A 17,814-nucleotide genomic window follows, 5' to 3' on the forward strand; every position below is an offset into this window, starting at 1 on the left:
GCATGTAACATGTGCAACTGCTGTAATTAGTACTATTTTGATAGAGTGACTGGCAATGAGAATGAACCTGATCCATCTTCATTACGGAGATCTATAAAACCTTTGACAAGCCCTGCATAAAGGAAGACAGGCTGCTTCCTTGTATTTACACCGGTGTTTCCGTGTAAGACGGCACTAACCATGAAGGCTCTCAAGAACAGTAGGGACAAAAAACCCACACACGTCCGAGCCCTCCCCTCCTCCCGTATACTCCTCCCTCCCCCTCTCCGCACGCACTTACTTCACAGGGCTTTAACTATTTCAACAAACTGAACGTACACAGAGCCCGCGTTATTTCATGCCGATGGTCAAATGAACACCTCAGCAGTTCCAGAGACCCTGCTCTGCATATTTAAGCAGACCTTGTAAATCATGCCTTTTCGGTATGTTTGCAAATCCAATTAAAACAAAAGAGACTGCGATACAGTGAGGCAGTTTTGAAAAAAATCTGAATGTGGAACTTTAAATAAGAGGTCGAGCATTCAAATGCTGCCTAGTCATTTCCTTCCCTCCCTTCAGTCTCTGAAATGACACAGCAACTATAGCATTTTCTTTTTCTCCAAAAACGTCGTTTTTATTGTGGAAACCCCCTTCCGTTCAGATCACTGTGGCGTAAAAGCAATAGGAAAAGGTTCCCCCCTCCCCCAAGACCGTAGCAAAAAAGCAAAACACCACAATACACATAGACAGACTTAAGATTTACCGATGAGCAAAGCCTTCTTGCAGGCTTAGCTGAGAAGGTGGCTGTGGACAAAACCCTACACGCCAGTTAAAACCTGTGTCCCATTTCCCTCTTTCCCACCATTTCCTTCACACTTTGATTCCACCTGTAGAAGGCAGACAACAATATTGACCTTCTTGCACAAAGCACAGCTCTGAAAGCAGGCACTGAGAACCAATTAGTTATTACTAAGCAAATTCTAGTATCGGGGGGGAAGGATGGAGCAGGACCAGACGGAAAAATGCCAAGAGGCAAGGTATTCCAGAGCACCTCTTGCACGTAGCGGTGCCCTGCAGACCAGCTCAGCACCAACCTGACCCTGCAAAACAGCAGCTCTGCCCCAAAGAACCGCCCTCAGACTTGCAGGATCTGTGGGAAGCTACGAAAAACATTGGAGACTTCTGAAAATTACTTGCTCAACGCCAGTATTGGCATCAGTACTTTAAAATGCTCAGTCATTCTGTTACACCCTGAACACATCAGAAATTTTTCAAGACTTCTTACCTACAAAGACACAACGTTGCCAGCTCTTACAGTCAGACACATGTACCCTGTACATGCCAGCAGGTAAACATTTTCTAATCTTCTTTACCAATGCAATGGAAAAACTTACCAAGTTTTGTGTTCTGGAAGGAAAAGAGCACACAGGGAAACAAGTTTAAAACAAGTAAAGCTCCAAAAATATAGCCCAAATAGCTCCATGTTCCTGAGGAATAAATTCGAACAGAAGTTCGCAGCTGAACAATGAATCAGCTGGCTAAGGGCATCTGCACATCAAATTAACATGGTTGAAAAAGGGGAGTTTTAAAGCCATAAGCAACAGCATTCACCATCATATTTTAAGTTTATTTTTCCTTGTCTGACCAGTTCCCATAGGGCAGAAGGCTAATGACTGCACTTCATCACAAGCAGCACTGAATATTTACATCCATCCTGTAACTGTGACAGCTGTGTCACTAATTCCCCAACCATTTCCACCACATGAACCAATCATCTGGTATGAAGCTGCAAGATGGAGTGCCCTGCAGTCATTATTCACCAAGCACTTTCATTAACAAACTGCCCTTAATTACAGTGGTAATTGCAAAATTATTTCATAGCAGCAATTATTCTTCTCAGCCCAATCCAAGCTATTTAAGTGGGACATTGTCTCTGAAAATGGCATAAAGCCAACTAATCTACAACCAAGAATTTGCTGTGTTGCAGTTTCAAAATAGTGCATCCAAAATGGCAGCTTTGGAGAGACCTTGCCCTGGGCACACCAGGCAGACAAGCACCCGCGTCAAGCCGCCCCGAAGCGCAGTCCCTGCAAACGGGCTTCCTTCCCTGTTTAAACACCGAAGGCTTCAGCCCTGGAGTAGATTTGAGCAGCACCTGAACACCTTCACAGTTGCCACTTCAGATGTTCCAGGGAAAGATCAAGAAACCAAAAAAGCAGCAAAGACGCAGCCGCCACCCCCCCCCTTTATTTTTTAAAAAAGAGAGAGAACAGGAAAAACCTTTCAGTAGTTTCACTTAACACAGTGAGATCAGAAGAGACCCCTGTTTTACACAGATATTTTCGGTTTGGCCATTGGTAGCTGAAAGGGAGGTACTTTTGTCATTCCCTGGACTCTCCACCATCCTGATGCGTTGTAGCACCCCACAGTAAAAGCCGCCCTAGAAACAGCCCTCTGGATTGACATGCCTCTGCCAAGCAAGGACTTCCTTCCCGCACACTGAAGACGCTCTTGCCAAGCTTTTAATTGCATGCTCCACCGCAACAAAGTCCAACACAACTCCCAAGATTATTTACAGCAAACCCAGAACAAAACCTCTGCATGAAACACTGCACGGAGGAACTAAAGTGCTGTCATGACTTTCCAAAATCTCCCCCACCCCCAAATGAGAGAGGAAGATCAAAGGACAAGAGCGGTCCAAGGAGGAATAGCAGCAAGTCCCCTGCAGAAACGTTCCCGTGAAAGACGCACGCTGCGGCTGTCCCCGCTCCCCTGCTGCACGCCGGTGGCTGCGGGGCGCCTCGTCCTTCGTCCTGCCGGACAGGGCACACGCTCGGGAGCCCAGTGGCCGAGCACGGGGAGCCGCCACACATGACAACGCGGAAAGCCAGGGGCTCAGGACACAGGCAGAGAACAAAACAAGAAGCCAACCCCACAGCCAGATTTACTTCTTTTTTAAAAAAAGGTCTTTGTACTTTAAAGCTTTCCGACAATAGAGATACGGGTGCTTGCTCAGAAGCTGCCATATCTGATCCACCCTGGGTGCTTGGTCTATCCATCCTGCAGCCGTGAGATAAGAACAAAACGCTACCGCAACGCTACCCCATCAACGCGAATGGACAGAGGTGCCTGCTCTCCGGGAGCACCTACCTTTGCAGGCACACGAGACCACCATCACAATTTAATACGGTTTAAATTTAAGGAGAACACATTATTAAAAGGAACACAACTTCTTAAATAAACAGAAAGGCCAAGAAGAGAAAGGGCCAAAGCTGAAATGGAAAGCTTTCTTGCTTAAATATTGATTTTTCAAAGTTCATAATTTAAAATATGATCCTAGATCTCCTAATAACAGCACAAGATTGAGACAAACAGGTGATTTTATCCAAAGAAACCATATTAAAAACTCCTCATAGATCATTCTTTTAACAACTTTAGAGGCAGTAAGTGAACCTATTTCATTTTGATGATTTCAAACACCACATTAATGAGAAAAATTGAGGCACATTAGTCAATGATCTAAAACAGTGTGCAAGTACAAGCTGTGTGCCAGGTTGCAAGCAATTCACATCTTTGAAGGTGTTAGGGGGCAAAAAAAGACAGTTATTACATGCCACTGGGAGTTACCGCAGCTCAAGTTAACAGTCTGGCACTCTCCTTTAAGAGACACAGATTGGTGAGATTTGCTCGATTAATTCCATGCTCTTTCTTGCTTCTGCAGGTTTTTAACATCCTCCAGAGTAAATACGATAGGTGTAAGTATGCAGAGAAACACCTATCAGAAAATTTGCAAAGCGCTCTTTCAGTCAGAAAAAGCAAACACAGTAAATCAACTTGTCATCAGTTCGGCTGCTTTTGGTTTCCCGAGTCCTCTCGAGTACTTGCCTCATGCAAATCATGTTACAATGCATCTTTAATGTCTGACCTAGTTCATGTAAGAGAATATTAAAATAATATACTGTTTAATAATCTGGATGTAGCTGAAGTTAGTTGCAACATTTCCAAGTTACTAATTTGGATTTTCTGGCCACTGTGCTTCTCAACTTTTCATCACTACCCTGATGATAAAGCAATCTCCTCAGGCCTAAAATGCCCCGCAGCAAGGTGGGTCTAAATCCTGAAAGATTTGTTTTGGAATCTGTGTAGTTTTAGAAATTTTAGGGTAATTTATTGGTCAATTTTATTAGAAGAATGCTTTAAGGACTCATCTCAGTTTGTGGCAGTCAATAAAACAAGAGTGTCTCTCCTGCAGATTTTCATATTCAAGCATTCCAGATGAAATGTGAAATGGAAGCAGATTATTCCGCTTCCACATACAGGCTGCTGAGCCATAAAAGGCGGCAATTTGTCCACCACCACACGTACACCTCAGCTAAACGCGAAACTAAGTATAGACTTCCAGCAGCTTTTAACATCTCAGCCATGAGTTTGGTAAGCAAACTCAATGCATGTTAAATAAAGTTCCACCATACTATGAACACAACAACCTTTATTTCAGTGTTGCTTTTTGCAACCTAATTCTAATGTTCTCAGGGTTTTTTGTTTTGTTTGTGAGGGTTTGTTTTGTTTTTTAAAAGCAGACCTTGCAGTTGGATTGGAGAACTGTCTGAGACTGATGAGGATTCAGACACTTGGAGAAGAAACAAAAGCAACTTGCTACTGAGGGACAAATACAATAACCAGACATTTCTGCTAAGCTGATCAGAACCACAGTTGTTAACACTTCCCCTTCAGTGGTCACGTGAGCTAAAGGAAGACCAGCTATAGTTTCCGTAGCTATCATTTCTGGCTCCGTGGAGAACCAGGAAGATAAGGTGTCTCTTTAAGGATCTGACTTGCCAAACAGTTGTGCACTTCTGGACAACAAGCAGCTGTAGCTTTGGCACTCGGTTTACAAAAAGCTGCATTAAATTTAAGGCAAAAAACAAAATGGTGCAGATGATTGATAACACAACTGACGACAGATATAGAGATACAGATACATTCTCAAATAATGAGATCATCTCAGTTAAAATACACTCAAGATTACTGTGTTACTGCACTTCGCAGGCAAACCAGAGACATTCAATAATCTTCCAGAAAAGCACCATCTGTTATGCCTTATTGCTTAATTAAACTAAAACACAGAACTCCTTAATTCTCACAGCTCATAAAGATAAAGGTCACCACACAGCTTTACTGTCAGGTATTCTGTACATAAAACGTGGAGGTTGGAATTTCTTTCGTCAAGCCATCACTCAGATATTATACAATCCATCTGACATATAAAAACATAATTCTTTCAACATGACATCGGATCGATGGTGTGACTTTTGGACTGACAGTCGGAGTGAACGGAATGGTAAGTTTAAGGCATCGTTTGCTCCTTCCTTCCACCCCGCGCGAGTGCCATCGCCTGCGGCCGCCCCGGCTAGCGCGCGCTCACCTCCTTCCCGGTCAGAGCCCTCCGCGGTCCCGCCACGAGCTCGCGGAGAACACCTTCCCAAAGGCTTCTCACACCTACGGACGCTTTAAAACACTGTAATTACAAGCTTTTGCCCAGTCTGTTTTACTGTTTACTTTCAAATTGTCAGGGTTATTTGCACACAAGAACAACACTCATTTGAAAGCTGTTGAGTGCTTCCAAGTGTGCTAAATCCTAGAAGGGAGAAGCCATTCTTACAGGGACATCCCGCTTAGCAGTTTGTTACACTGGCAAGAGAAACCCTATCCCCAGACTTGCATCAGAACAATCTGAGCCCATGCAGGAGTGTCTGTTCAAATACACCGGTACGGGTGGGTCAAAAATGAGCCTCGCTGATGAAGCCTGCAGGAATGAAACAGGAACTTAAAGATACCCACGCTTCCTGCAGAGAAGTTAGAGGAGTTGCCTGTGTTTTATTTTTTTCTCCTGCATATGCGTGCAGAGAAGAGAAACAAAACCATAAATATGGAACACTAGACTAAAATAGCATATCTTAACCCGAAACAACCCCAGTGCCTGTCACCAGCAGCTTTTATCATCACATTCCAAAAAACAGAAGCAAAACCAATGCAGGACAGCTGCACAGTGCAGTTAAAAAACAGGCCTTTGGGTAAAGCAGTAAAAGCTGGTATAAGGGCTGCGGATTTCAAAAGCCATTACGAATGGGGAGCTGGAGCAAGAACAGCAGGCGGAGAGAAACAACAGGGAGACCTTCATTGACCAACCCATTTCACAGACTCGGCTGGAAGGGTGCAAGTACGAGGCACGCCAGGTGTTCCTGCAAAGGACCTAACTCGCAGGCACCACCAAAGCAGCACCACAGGGGCCAACAGCCTAGAAGGTCCCTTAGCAGCCAGACGACCTTCCCTCCAACCTTCCCACGGGGCTCCCATGGCAGCAGATGGGGCCACGTCTCGAAGGATGTCAACATGCAGACAGCATTAGGAGCTCCGCGGTCTCAGAATAGTTTGAGTCAAAATTAACTTTCCAGCACTGGCTCCAGAACAGACGGGAAAGGTCCCATGTTTCCCTTTCTAATCGTTTTTATGAGAAAAGGGCTTTCTATTGCATTCACTTCTCTGAATTTCCTGCCCAGCTTGTCTGGTGTGATAGATGTGAATAATTGACCCTGGTCTTCTTTTCCGATACGCAGACAGAAGATTGAGACAGTTACTGCAATGTTCACCTTCAGACCACTCCGGCTGGACAATGCTCAATATTCTGCTCTCCCCAAAGCTATTATTTTCCAAAAGCTTCCAGCATTATTATTGTTCTCCTTGGAAATATCTGCTTTGTCTTTCAACCAAGAACCCCAGTGGAAGCCTCACTAATGTCAGACAAAATTCAATTACCAACTTGTCAGCTTTCACGTTTTCTTTTTAACGCTTGGGTTACAAGAAAAGGTGAATTAAAATCTGTCTAATGGGTAAGAAGTCTTCAGATCACCATGGTACCTTTCAGTAGCGTGTCTGAGTGCTTTACGAAGCAATCAGACTGATCAGACGCTTTACTGAGCTTTTCTGAGAGATGAGGACTAACAGGAGGTATATTGTGAGATTTATTTATTTATTTATTTATTTGCCTTCTGCTTCCTGTAGGTGGAGGCAAACTCCTTGCTGAAATGAGGAGAACATATGGAAGCCAGAAAGCTAAAGGGTACTGTAGTAGCTGCAAGTCAAGTGCCAGTGAATTCTGCTATAGCATCAGTGACTTTCATTCAGAACAGACTCTTCCCTAGCGCTGATCACAGCTGTGCATTGAAACAGGTCACCTACAGCCAAGTTCCCAACACAATAATTCACAGCAGCTCCAAGGAGGATGTTTAACAGTCCTCTAATCAGAAGATTAACTTTAAAGCATTCACTGAAGAAGACTAAAATGACATTTTTGCCTCACAAAACTGAGAACCATCACTTAACCTGAACAGAGGCCGTTTACTGAAATATTTACCTAACCCCACAGCTCGTAGGGAGCTGAGATTTTCAAGACAGACCCTAAAAATTTGCTGTCATTTCTGACAGCGCACTGATTATGAGGAAATTGAAAAAAAAATCTACAGAACTCAAGATCAAATAAACAGTGTCAGGCCTGATTAGCACTGCCATTTTTGATTAGGGTCTTCCCCATTCTCACAGTAGTCATAACTGCACAGGTCCTGGTGTAGAAAGAATCATGGCAGAAGTGTCTCCTATCTACAAGTCCCATCCTCTTCTCAAGACACGGCAGCAGCCTGGACTATAATGCACTACGAACCATAGTAGAGCAGCAGAGCTTGTGGATAACGGACTGATATGTAACAGAAAAGGCTCAGATATGTTAATATGGTCAAATCCCTGTTATCAAAAGCCTCTTCAACCACAGAAGGCATAGTGTCTTCTTTCGTTTGTTCTTTAATGTCGGCTCCTCCCCATCACGGAAGGTAACTCACTCCAATGCAAAACCCTCTCAGCGCAATTAAGTAGCTACGAGCACAACTATAACATTTATAACGAGCGGCCTAACCTTGCTCCTCTTCTCCACCCAGACTTTAAAATTTAAAGCTCCAGCTAACTTAACATGAATAGATGAGCAAGATCATCACATTGCTCTCAGTGTAGGTGCAGTGCTTTACATATTCATTAATATTTCAGTCTCTCCCATCTCTTTCTCTTCCTGTAACTATCCTTTTATTCATATCTGCAGGATACCATTTTTACTTTTTGAGTTCTTGCTTGTTTAGAAACACATTCCTTGCTGTAGGAATACACAGTTTCAAAGAAATAAGCCATTCCCATTTATCTAGGGTAAACTGCTTTAATTACATCTCGTGATATTAAGAACCATAACACATTTTAGCACAAGACTTTGGCTCACCTGCTCATTCACACCACTCTCCCCCTCTCACACGCATGCCATTTCAACACCAGCTTAAATTTGGGATATCTGGTATGTCTGCACTAAGACCACCCACGCAAAACTAAGAGCTACGCAGAACGAAAGCAATGATTTTTTTTTTACACAGCCGCTTCTAGAAGAAAGAAACAGTAAATCAGAACAACGTATTTGACACCAGCCTCAGCAAACCTTTAGCAAAATCCGTGCATTGCTCTAGCATTTCAGGCGCTTGGAGGAGGGAACCCCTCGCTTCCCGTGCCCCCTTCGCTTACGAGCGCTAGAAAAATCCATTGCGGTAGGGACCGAACACCAGCCTAGGAGAGCCTTCGGCAAGCGGCGAGGCAGGGGTCACTGCCAGGCGCCCAGAGCGATCCCTCAGGCACGCATGCCTCAGTAGAGACGTTAATGCTACTGATAAATCAATGACATTCAAGGTGTAAAAATACGAATCCACTTACCGAGCATACGTCATCCCAGTAAAAGCATAATCAAGTGAGGATTAAGTTATACATGTTAATGTTCAGTATACCAAGGGATATCTGACAGACTACTCAAACAAATCTCTGAACCCCATGGTCACTTGATAGTTTTCTGACTTGATTATGAAGAAAATTGAATTATACAAATATTTCGCTAAATATCTTTTTAAGCCTATTAATATTAATAATCGATTCCATCTCCTATGTGCCTGGCATTTAAAAATCCATTTTAAAATCTCGAACTAATTTAAGATTTACATCTAGAATACAAATTAGCAAGCAAGATTCTCTGCTCACTATTCTGCCTAGCACCCATATCTAGTCCTAGATGTCACTTGGTAGCACTTAAAGATGAAGAATATTAAAAGCATGCTCTTGCCTGCTCCTGTATTATAGCTTTCTGACCACTGGAATTGTTTAAAGCTGCAGCTGAACTGAGCAAACAGCCTCTGGAAGACCAAAGCATTCTGCTCCTTTCCACATCACTGTGTAACACCCAGGTATGGTTTCAAATTAATATTTACAGCTCAGAACTCACAAAGATTGACAGTGCGTATGCGTGCATATGAACTGTGCTTGCCTTTCTGTACCTGTCATTTTAAATGTAATCTTTAATGGACCCATTCAATAAAAGATGGTTTCCATGCTATATGGCCTTTGCTTTTTTCCCTCCCCCACTACTGAACCGCCTCTGATTTGCATGCATTTTTAAAGAGCTGGGTTCTCTTGCAAGAACTTCAGGAGACACACATCTGGATTTTGTGATCATAGCTCTTCATCCAGAAGCAAGAAAAAATGAAAACCACTCATATCTTTTATGAGCCAGCTATCCAGCAGATGAAAAATGAACTGAAAGTTTATACAGTTTAGGAACTGGTATAGCAAGAACCACAAATGGAAGAGATTTAAGTCATCTAGCCTGTCCATTTGCCTATCCAGAACTGTTCCCTACAGGATATGCTCAGCTTGCTTTGCCCAGTCCAGTCACCACAAGACATTGTGTCCATCATTCTTCATAGACTAACCCAGTCTAATAAATCTTTTAACTTTGCATTACTCACTTTGTGTTTTACCCTGTTATTTCCAATTCTTCTCTTGGACACAGGTCTGAGCAACATTCCTGCAACAGAGGTTTCTTGCTTGAGACCACAGAACACTCTTCCTTTCCTCTGCTTGCAAACCCATCCTGCATCCAGAACCGTGCCCACGAACTCCGGTTCCAGCATCCAGTCCCACTCAGATGATCTTACCCAACAGCAGGGATTAGCATCCTTCCATAAAGTTTTTCCCCTGAAGAGAGTGGGTCACAATTCCCTAGGCAGATGCAGGTAAATATCTCCAGGTTATTTAATTCCCGCCCCCAATAATTCTTCTGGAACACTATGCATCATTCTGCTCTCCTGCATATACAACACCTCCCCGTTAACTCGCATGAGATTAATTAACAGGCTACTCCCTCTCTCCCTCACTTCATTGTATTTGAGAACCTTTATTAACAAGCTAGTTTAGCAACAATCCCTGCAGCATCTCACAGGGCTCCTCCTCTAGGCATAAATTCACATTTAACATTATGCCAAACTGTTTCCTAGTCTGTGTAATAAGATCTGTACCTGAGCCAACTTGAAGTGTTATGGAATAAAATAACACCAAATTTTACTCAAGTTCAGATATGCATTCACTTACTGAGTACTATAAGACATTCAGATTTCAAAAGCTTCAATAACTTTCAAAAATATTGCTAAAAAATACTCAAATGCTATTTTTACTATTTGCTTTATATAGCTGTCAAAACAAGACACCCCAAAGACCTAAACGTGTCAGTACACTAAGAGACACATCTCGCCCCAGAACCTCTTCACGAAGTCCTCACCCGTTACGCCCACGTGGAGGGGAGCAGACTCCGCAGCAGGCAACGCTCCGTGCAAGGTCGGGAGCGCGTCGCTGCCAGGGCCGGCAGCGCCATTCCCACCCCATCACCTCCCCTTCTGTTCCGAGGACTCGATTCTCCTTTCTAGGCCGTTTTGCTGGATCACCCCACTGCTCAGCCTACAGCTCCGTGACGGATGCTCTAGATCACACAGCTCAACTCCTAGCTTATTTACCTAGCAGAGTACCTCCCTTTCCCCCCCCAGCATAAAATCAGCTCCAGCAACCTCTCTCTCAGATCATTTGCTCTTCCTTGTACCTAAATTACATGGCAACAAGAGCTTGCCATCATAAGTTTCATCAACTGAGTTTCACTTTATTACACCAACAAGATCAGAAAACATTTCTCTATCTTCTTGTCAAGTTAAATGTTTCAGTATCTAATTTAATGTTCCCCATCTAAAAATTTATGAATTCAGAGAGAAAGCCACGTAATATCTTCACTTTTTATCCATCTACTATGGAAAGAAATTACACCAGGCATTTGTCATGACCGTCATTTCAAAGATAAGTAACAAGTGAAATAACTTTAGCGTACCTTAGGAACTATGGCTACCATTAAATATATCTGTGTGTGCAGGTTCTGTCATACTATAATAGAAGATTACTTCAATTTGATTCCTCAGAAACAACATTAACAGAGAACCTAAAAAACAGTCCCAATTTATCATACTGAAGAGCCACTGCTGTATTTTGCTAAGAATGTGTTACCAGTGTAATGGCTAGAGACATGCATATCACTTATATAAAAGAATCTACGGAGGTCATAATTTTCTTATAAATGGCAATATATGAAAATGAAGAGTTAGGTTGGAGAAATCTAGGTTTCCATCCTATAAACTGAAACATTACATGTATCACATTCCTTTCATAAGCAAAGAGCACAGGTAGTATTATAAAAAGCAAAAAGCTTAATGGCTGCATATTTGAAGAACAATCATGTAAAGAGAAAACTTCCAGTGCATCCTTCAGCCACGGCACCTTCAATTAAAGTTTCTGCCGAGCAGTTTGCACCAGCACAACGTTTTACAATAGACGACAGAGGAACTTTCACCCCACGTCTCAACAAACCCAATACACATCCCCTCACAGCGTTCTACCATTTGTCATAACAGTTTCTAGAAACACCTTTTCTTGTCCAAGGAATTTATTAGCACCCAGCGTGTCCTAACCTGAGACAAGGGCTTTGTGCCAGCAGTGACGGCTGTCTGAATTTTGCTTTGCATTTCCAAAGGTATATAAAAACTACAAGATTTACACAGGTGCCTCTTCTTCCAAGAAGCACATGTGCAAGTTTAAGTGAAAACAGAAAGAGATAACATTACAGCAAGTCTCATTTTTCAGCAAGTCTCATTTTTCAGCTGTATATCTGAGCCTAAGAATAGAAATGCACGCTTGCCATCTAAGTAGCATTTTAACACTCACAAGAACATAATTTCACAACTGATGGGGGTTATTTAGTCCTTACGTGTCACTAAGTTCTTTGCTTGTTAAAGAGGGAAACCAACTGGTGCCAAATGAAAGGCTGGAAAACAATGTAACAATCAAGATGCAGCAAATGCACCAGGGGGGCAGATGAGCCGAGTTACTGGCTATTCACCACTGGACAAAATTCTTTGGTCAGCTGTGGGAAACAATTCATCAAGATCTCTTCGGATAAGATGAGCCAGCTGTGAACAAAATCTTTCATAACACTCCCTCTCATAGAATAAGATAGCCAAATTCAAGTGTATGGTCTCGAGATATTTGAGTTTCTATTTTTAGTGATAAGAGGGAGAGCTTGGGTATGTCAGAATTACGATCTAGATGCCTTGCCTGTTTATCTGCTGATTCCAGGTGCAGTTTAAGTAGCTGCAATCTGTTTAACTCTATTTGGAGCTTGCAACTAGTAAGGGTGAGCTCTGCCTGCCCAAACGCAAAGACAAGGGTTCAAATAAAATCCTGAGGCACAACGACCTCAAAAAATTCCCTCAAGGATTCAAGTTTGGATAGCTAGCACAACACAGCGAAAGAAGTCATCTTTGCTCAGTCACGGGCCTAAATTTGTCAGGGAACATCTGAGGCTTCACAGCTGGAGCAGACTAAAACAGGCCTGTTACCTAGCTCACAAACCAAGAGTCCTGTCTAGGTACTGCACCTTTCCCAAACAGTCCACTAATGAATATACCAAGAAATCATTAAATCACAGGGAACAAAAATGGACATACGCCGCAAACTCTCCGCCAGGCACACTAATACCTGTATAAGCCTCACTGTAGAATCGAGCAGAACCGACGCTGCATTAATGGAGACGCACCTGAATTCCCCCCAGTCTCCTCTCTGCTGAACTGCATTCAAAGTTAGCCTGCTGGGTACGTCCATACTGCTTTGACTTTCAAAGATCACCTCCATCGGCAAGAAGGAAGCTTTCCCTTCGTTTTCTCAAGTAAAAAATATGGTTCATCTGAACAACTCAGCCCACTTAGCATATACATAAGAAACTTCATAACATGACATCTGAGGATTTCCATTCATGCCAGGCCTCCAAGCACAAATCCTTCTTAAATTCACACCTCCAGTGAGCAATAGGACAGTTGTAATGCAGTTATACTAAGTGCTTGCACAGAAGAAAAAAAAATAGACGTCTTGTCAAAACTGCTTTACAAAACTTCCCATCTGAAACAGAAACCAAGGGCAAAACTAATCAAAAGAACTCAGACAGTATGACTAGAATGAGGAGTGTGGGGAGGGGGGAAAGAACGAACAGGGGACTTCTCTTATTGCTAAATTTAGTATGATTTTCATCTGCCTTGAAAATGTCAGCACTCAGCAAGGAATAAAACAAGGTTAAAGAATGTGAAGTTGAAAGCGGATGTCTTAGTGTTTATCTACAAAAGCAGCACAACTTTTAACAGCATCATCCCAAGTGAGCACGATGCAACTCTAAACTGCAAATTTGCATAATAAATCTGCATGTTCTCCTTATTCCACAGAATAACACTCAGACTCACCCTCGTGGTTACAGCTCCGCTTAATTTGTTAGGATCTCAGCAATCCACAGTTTCACTTCTTGCCAAACATTACCAGCAAGTGTTCTTGTAGTTTAAATCCCTCTGATGGAGGATGACAGCACTGTCATTACCACCAATGCCTCTGGCTCAAGTGTAAATGCACCCTGAAGGCCTTCAGGAAAAATCTCTGTTCTGCAGGCTGTCCTCTAAATACTCAACTGCTGGTTGTCCCGACTCCGTCCTCTAATGCTGTCAGCTTCAAGCACAGCCATCGCAGCAAGAACGCTGCTGCGTGCTTGTGCCACCTCAAGCACCCATTTCCAGAGAAGCTACGTTGTACAGGGAAAGCGCAGCAGCACCCGCGGTAGCGTAGCTAGCAATAACCAGCCAACGTTGATTCAGCAGGATGAGCTGCCGAACTGCCTTCAGCTCAGGCACAGGCTGTGTCTAAGGAATGACTACACAATTTTTTGGGAAGACCAATGGTCCAGTATTCCGGGTGAGGCCTGTTAACCATTCTTGGAGAAAACAAATGCAAGTTTCCTGTCCAAAATTACTGGTCAGGATACTCACCCGACTGAAGCACCACAGACAGGAAAGAGGAGTTTTTGCTTTACACTTCCTCTTCTAAAGGAGCTGGAATCAAGCACAGGCTGCAGATACCCACAACAAGCTGTCCCTGCTGAGGAGGCAAACTTCCCGATGAGCCGATGTTTTCACACTAAGGCACCACTTAGGTGATTTGCAATACAGCCCTTCCCACCCCATCTCGCCCCCCACCAGCCCCTCGCCCCAGCACTCAGCTCAGCTGTGCTGCCCCTGAAGCAAACCCAGCTGGCTCCTCCCCGAGAGGCATAACCTGCTCCAGGGCCTGGGCTGCTGTGACCTCTTCGGCGCCAGACGCTTCAGCACTACCTCTTCATGACAGCCCGCAACATCAGCTCCCTTGCTGCAATCAATCTGAGTGCTCACGTGCCTTTTGTGTTTAAGTTCATTTTAGAGTATAAATCTCATACTGCAGTTATTCAAGACCTTCTTGTCAACAGCAATATTAACAGACTTTGCAATATTAAGATGCCTGCTTCCCAGGCATGCGCACTCCAACTATTTCCTTCCATGCCTCTACCTTCGCTTCTTGGACTTTTGGATCAGTTGTCTTCCTCTTCTTTCCCACTCCTCTCAAGCTGCAAGATATATTTATGCGAATAGCAAGGATTTAAAAGCAGGTTACTTAGGAGCCATCTCTTACTAATCAAACCCTCAAGCAGTGAACCTAATCGTCTGATGACAGTCCATTTCATAAGCAGTGTCAGATACAAGATTTCGCCCTCTCAGCACAAAGTCACTTTGGAATTTTCTGCCCTACCAACCAGCACAACGGCAGTCTGTGTGGACTGCAACAGCATGAAACGCATCTCACAGCTTCAGTTCCTCAGGAAGATGCAAGCAGATCTGCTAGATAAAAGGCAACACATGTTAAACCATAGCAAGTTCTCTCCTTCGGCTCAATACCAAGAACGAAATGAACTACTCCAGAAACCATGGAACTACAGAAAAGTTCCATCACCAGAACTGACCAGCTCCAACATCCTCAACGTGTCAGCATTATGTATCCAGGTAAATCGGCAACAGACTTCAGGAAGCCTTGCTCTACAGCTTTTCCTAACTTTCTACAAGGGAATAAGCACAGATGGAGACAATTATCCCAGCACATTTCATACTGCTGCCTGATAGCACTGCCCCCCCCCCCCCCATCCCATTTAAAAGCCCTGGCCAGAATTTAAGTCCTGGTCAACAACCAAGCATCCTCTCGAAAAGAGATCTTTGGAGATTTTGAACTACCAACAATCAAAACATGCTAGTGACTCCTCTATGACATATAACTAGAGAAAGGCACCGTATAAAAATGAAATAGATCCTAAAAACCTTAATAAGCTCCAGTGAAGATAAGAATACAAGGACTGCTCTTTCCTGCAGATATGATACCAGCTGTAACAAAGCTATATAAGTCAAGAGGCCTCCAGTGTTATTGATAAGTTTTGCAAGTTTGTTAATAAAAATTGCAAATTCCTGGGCTGAAACCTGTCATTTACTAATCAAATTTGATACTCATTTTCTTCCTGCAGACACAAAACAAATGATTAATTTCTGTATCTCATAATTAGTTCCGAAGCAGTTTCCAATTCCACTAAAGATTAGATTTCTACTCTTACATCTGCAGCTCTCACAGCGGGGTAATCACAGATGAACCTTTGGGCAAGCCTGAAATTTCAAATCACAGGTCATGACCCTTAAGAATTGACGATGTTAATTTTAATTGTAGATTTTCATATTATTTGCGCCAGCTTTTTGCTAAAAGCTGAAAAGAAATGCCTCTGCTTGAACGTTTAAACATTGAGCTATATGTTTGACAGCTTAGAAAGTCTTCAGTTTCATTTTTTATTTCACCCTCTAATGAACATCATTAATGCCTAAAAACCCTTTTGAGCTACTGATTTTGTAATGAAAGGATTAACTATCATAAGCAGATCTCCCTAAGCAGCTGATAAGGAGCCGGTTATTTACGGACATTTCTGAGCTGGGGTGGGAGGAATTAGACTATTACTCTGAAATACTTCTGAAAAATATATGAAGGAAAATTACTTTAACCAGGACTATGCTGTAGCAAAGTCACTGGACTAGTAAGCTTGGGAAACCCTGAACTACAGTCTCAGTACTAGATCTGTTTTCACTGGAACTGTATTAGACTAAAAGGGACATGCTAATGTGACATTTTACTACCACAAAGAAAACCCAATACTAAAATTAGAACATAAATCAGGCACAAATATTCTTCCAGACATGCAATCAACTTTGCTTTCCACTTATCCTCCTTTATGCATCAAGGGGTTATATTAAATTCTATTATGTGTTTGTTAACTGTAAGCATTGCTCTTTTATAAGTTCAACAGAGGTGCTGAAGCAGTTACAGCATTGCAAAATACATTAGGTTCACTGCAGATAAAGCAAGGTGATTAGAGTGCTTGAAAATACTCTTTAGAAACCAAGATTGAAATATAAACCCTCCCGAGTCTGGGATATTTGTCCAAATACACTCCACCTGCAAGGCACTACAAAAAAAGAATGACTGTAAATGCAGCATGAGCTCATAAAAGCAATAGCATTTGCACTGAGAGTAACTTTACAAGCCAAATGACTGTGGTAAACAACAAACAGCTTGAAGTATAGATTGCACATACATAAACTTTTAATTAATAGTTGACTTGAGCCAAACTCTATAAAATATTATATAAATGCATACAAGTATGCCCAGACCAGCTCTGCCAGCTAGCACATTGCTTTTTCCTAGAATCGCCATTTCCTAATTGAGAAGGCAATAGGCATCACACCAAAAACTGACTCATGGTATCCACAGAACCAAAAATAGCCATATCCACTTGAAATTAAGAGCCATTCACCTGATTTTCTTAGTTGCTCCAAAGAGAGAAAAGCCCATAAAAATCAGCATTTTTCCATGATACCCTTGAAATTTCAGCTATGACGTCTGTAACAAACCTAATACAAACTTTGAACCCACATGCAGTGAAACATAAATAGGCCACAACAAGCTTTGCAAATTAAACAGTACATTTTATGGCATATCAGAACATAGTGCATTAATAATTAACATTTCCTTTGTTCTGAATTCAATGAATTTACATAGTCCTTCAACACTGTTTAGCCAAAGCAAACAAAAAAAACAAGAAAACCACATTGCTTTTTCCAATCCATACAAAAGGATCTGGATATTCACGTTTAAATTTGCTATCATGGATTAGCTTAAGGCAATTACTTCACTTGCTAAATTCTTTAATTTAAAAAGATAATTCAGGTCTTTTCTAATAAGAAGAATGAAACCCCATTAGTTGCATCTCCAATGTATATTAACATTCCTTTTGTTTAGAAAGGTTAATATCCCCCAAATAAAGGAGCATGGACTGCCTGTTAAAATAATTACATCATGACATTTCAGAAAGGTTGGCAGATAGATGTGGTTTCAAGCAGAGAAGCAAAATAAGTAGGCTTCAAAAAAAAGTTATCCATGATTCAAAATACTAAAGGC

At 42.3% G+C, this 17,814-nt stretch overlaps 1 protein-coding gene across 4 annotated transcripts in view; it reads right to left on the minus strand.

The window, feature by feature from the left end:
- The window catches only part of CADM1 (cell adhesion molecule 1), a 207,446-nt gene that overhangs the window by 109,825 nt on the left and 79,807 nt on the right, over nucleotides 1-17,814 (minus strand). The window lies entirely within an intron of this gene.

Source organism: Dromaius novaehollandiae, chromosome 21, assembly GCF_036370855.1.
Source record: "Dromaius novaehollandiae isolate bDroNov1 chromosome 21, bDroNov1.hap1, whole genome shotgun sequence".
Classification (NCBI taxonomy): Eukaryota; Metazoa; Chordata; class Aves; order Casuariiformes; family Dromaiidae; genus Dromaius; species Dromaius novaehollandiae.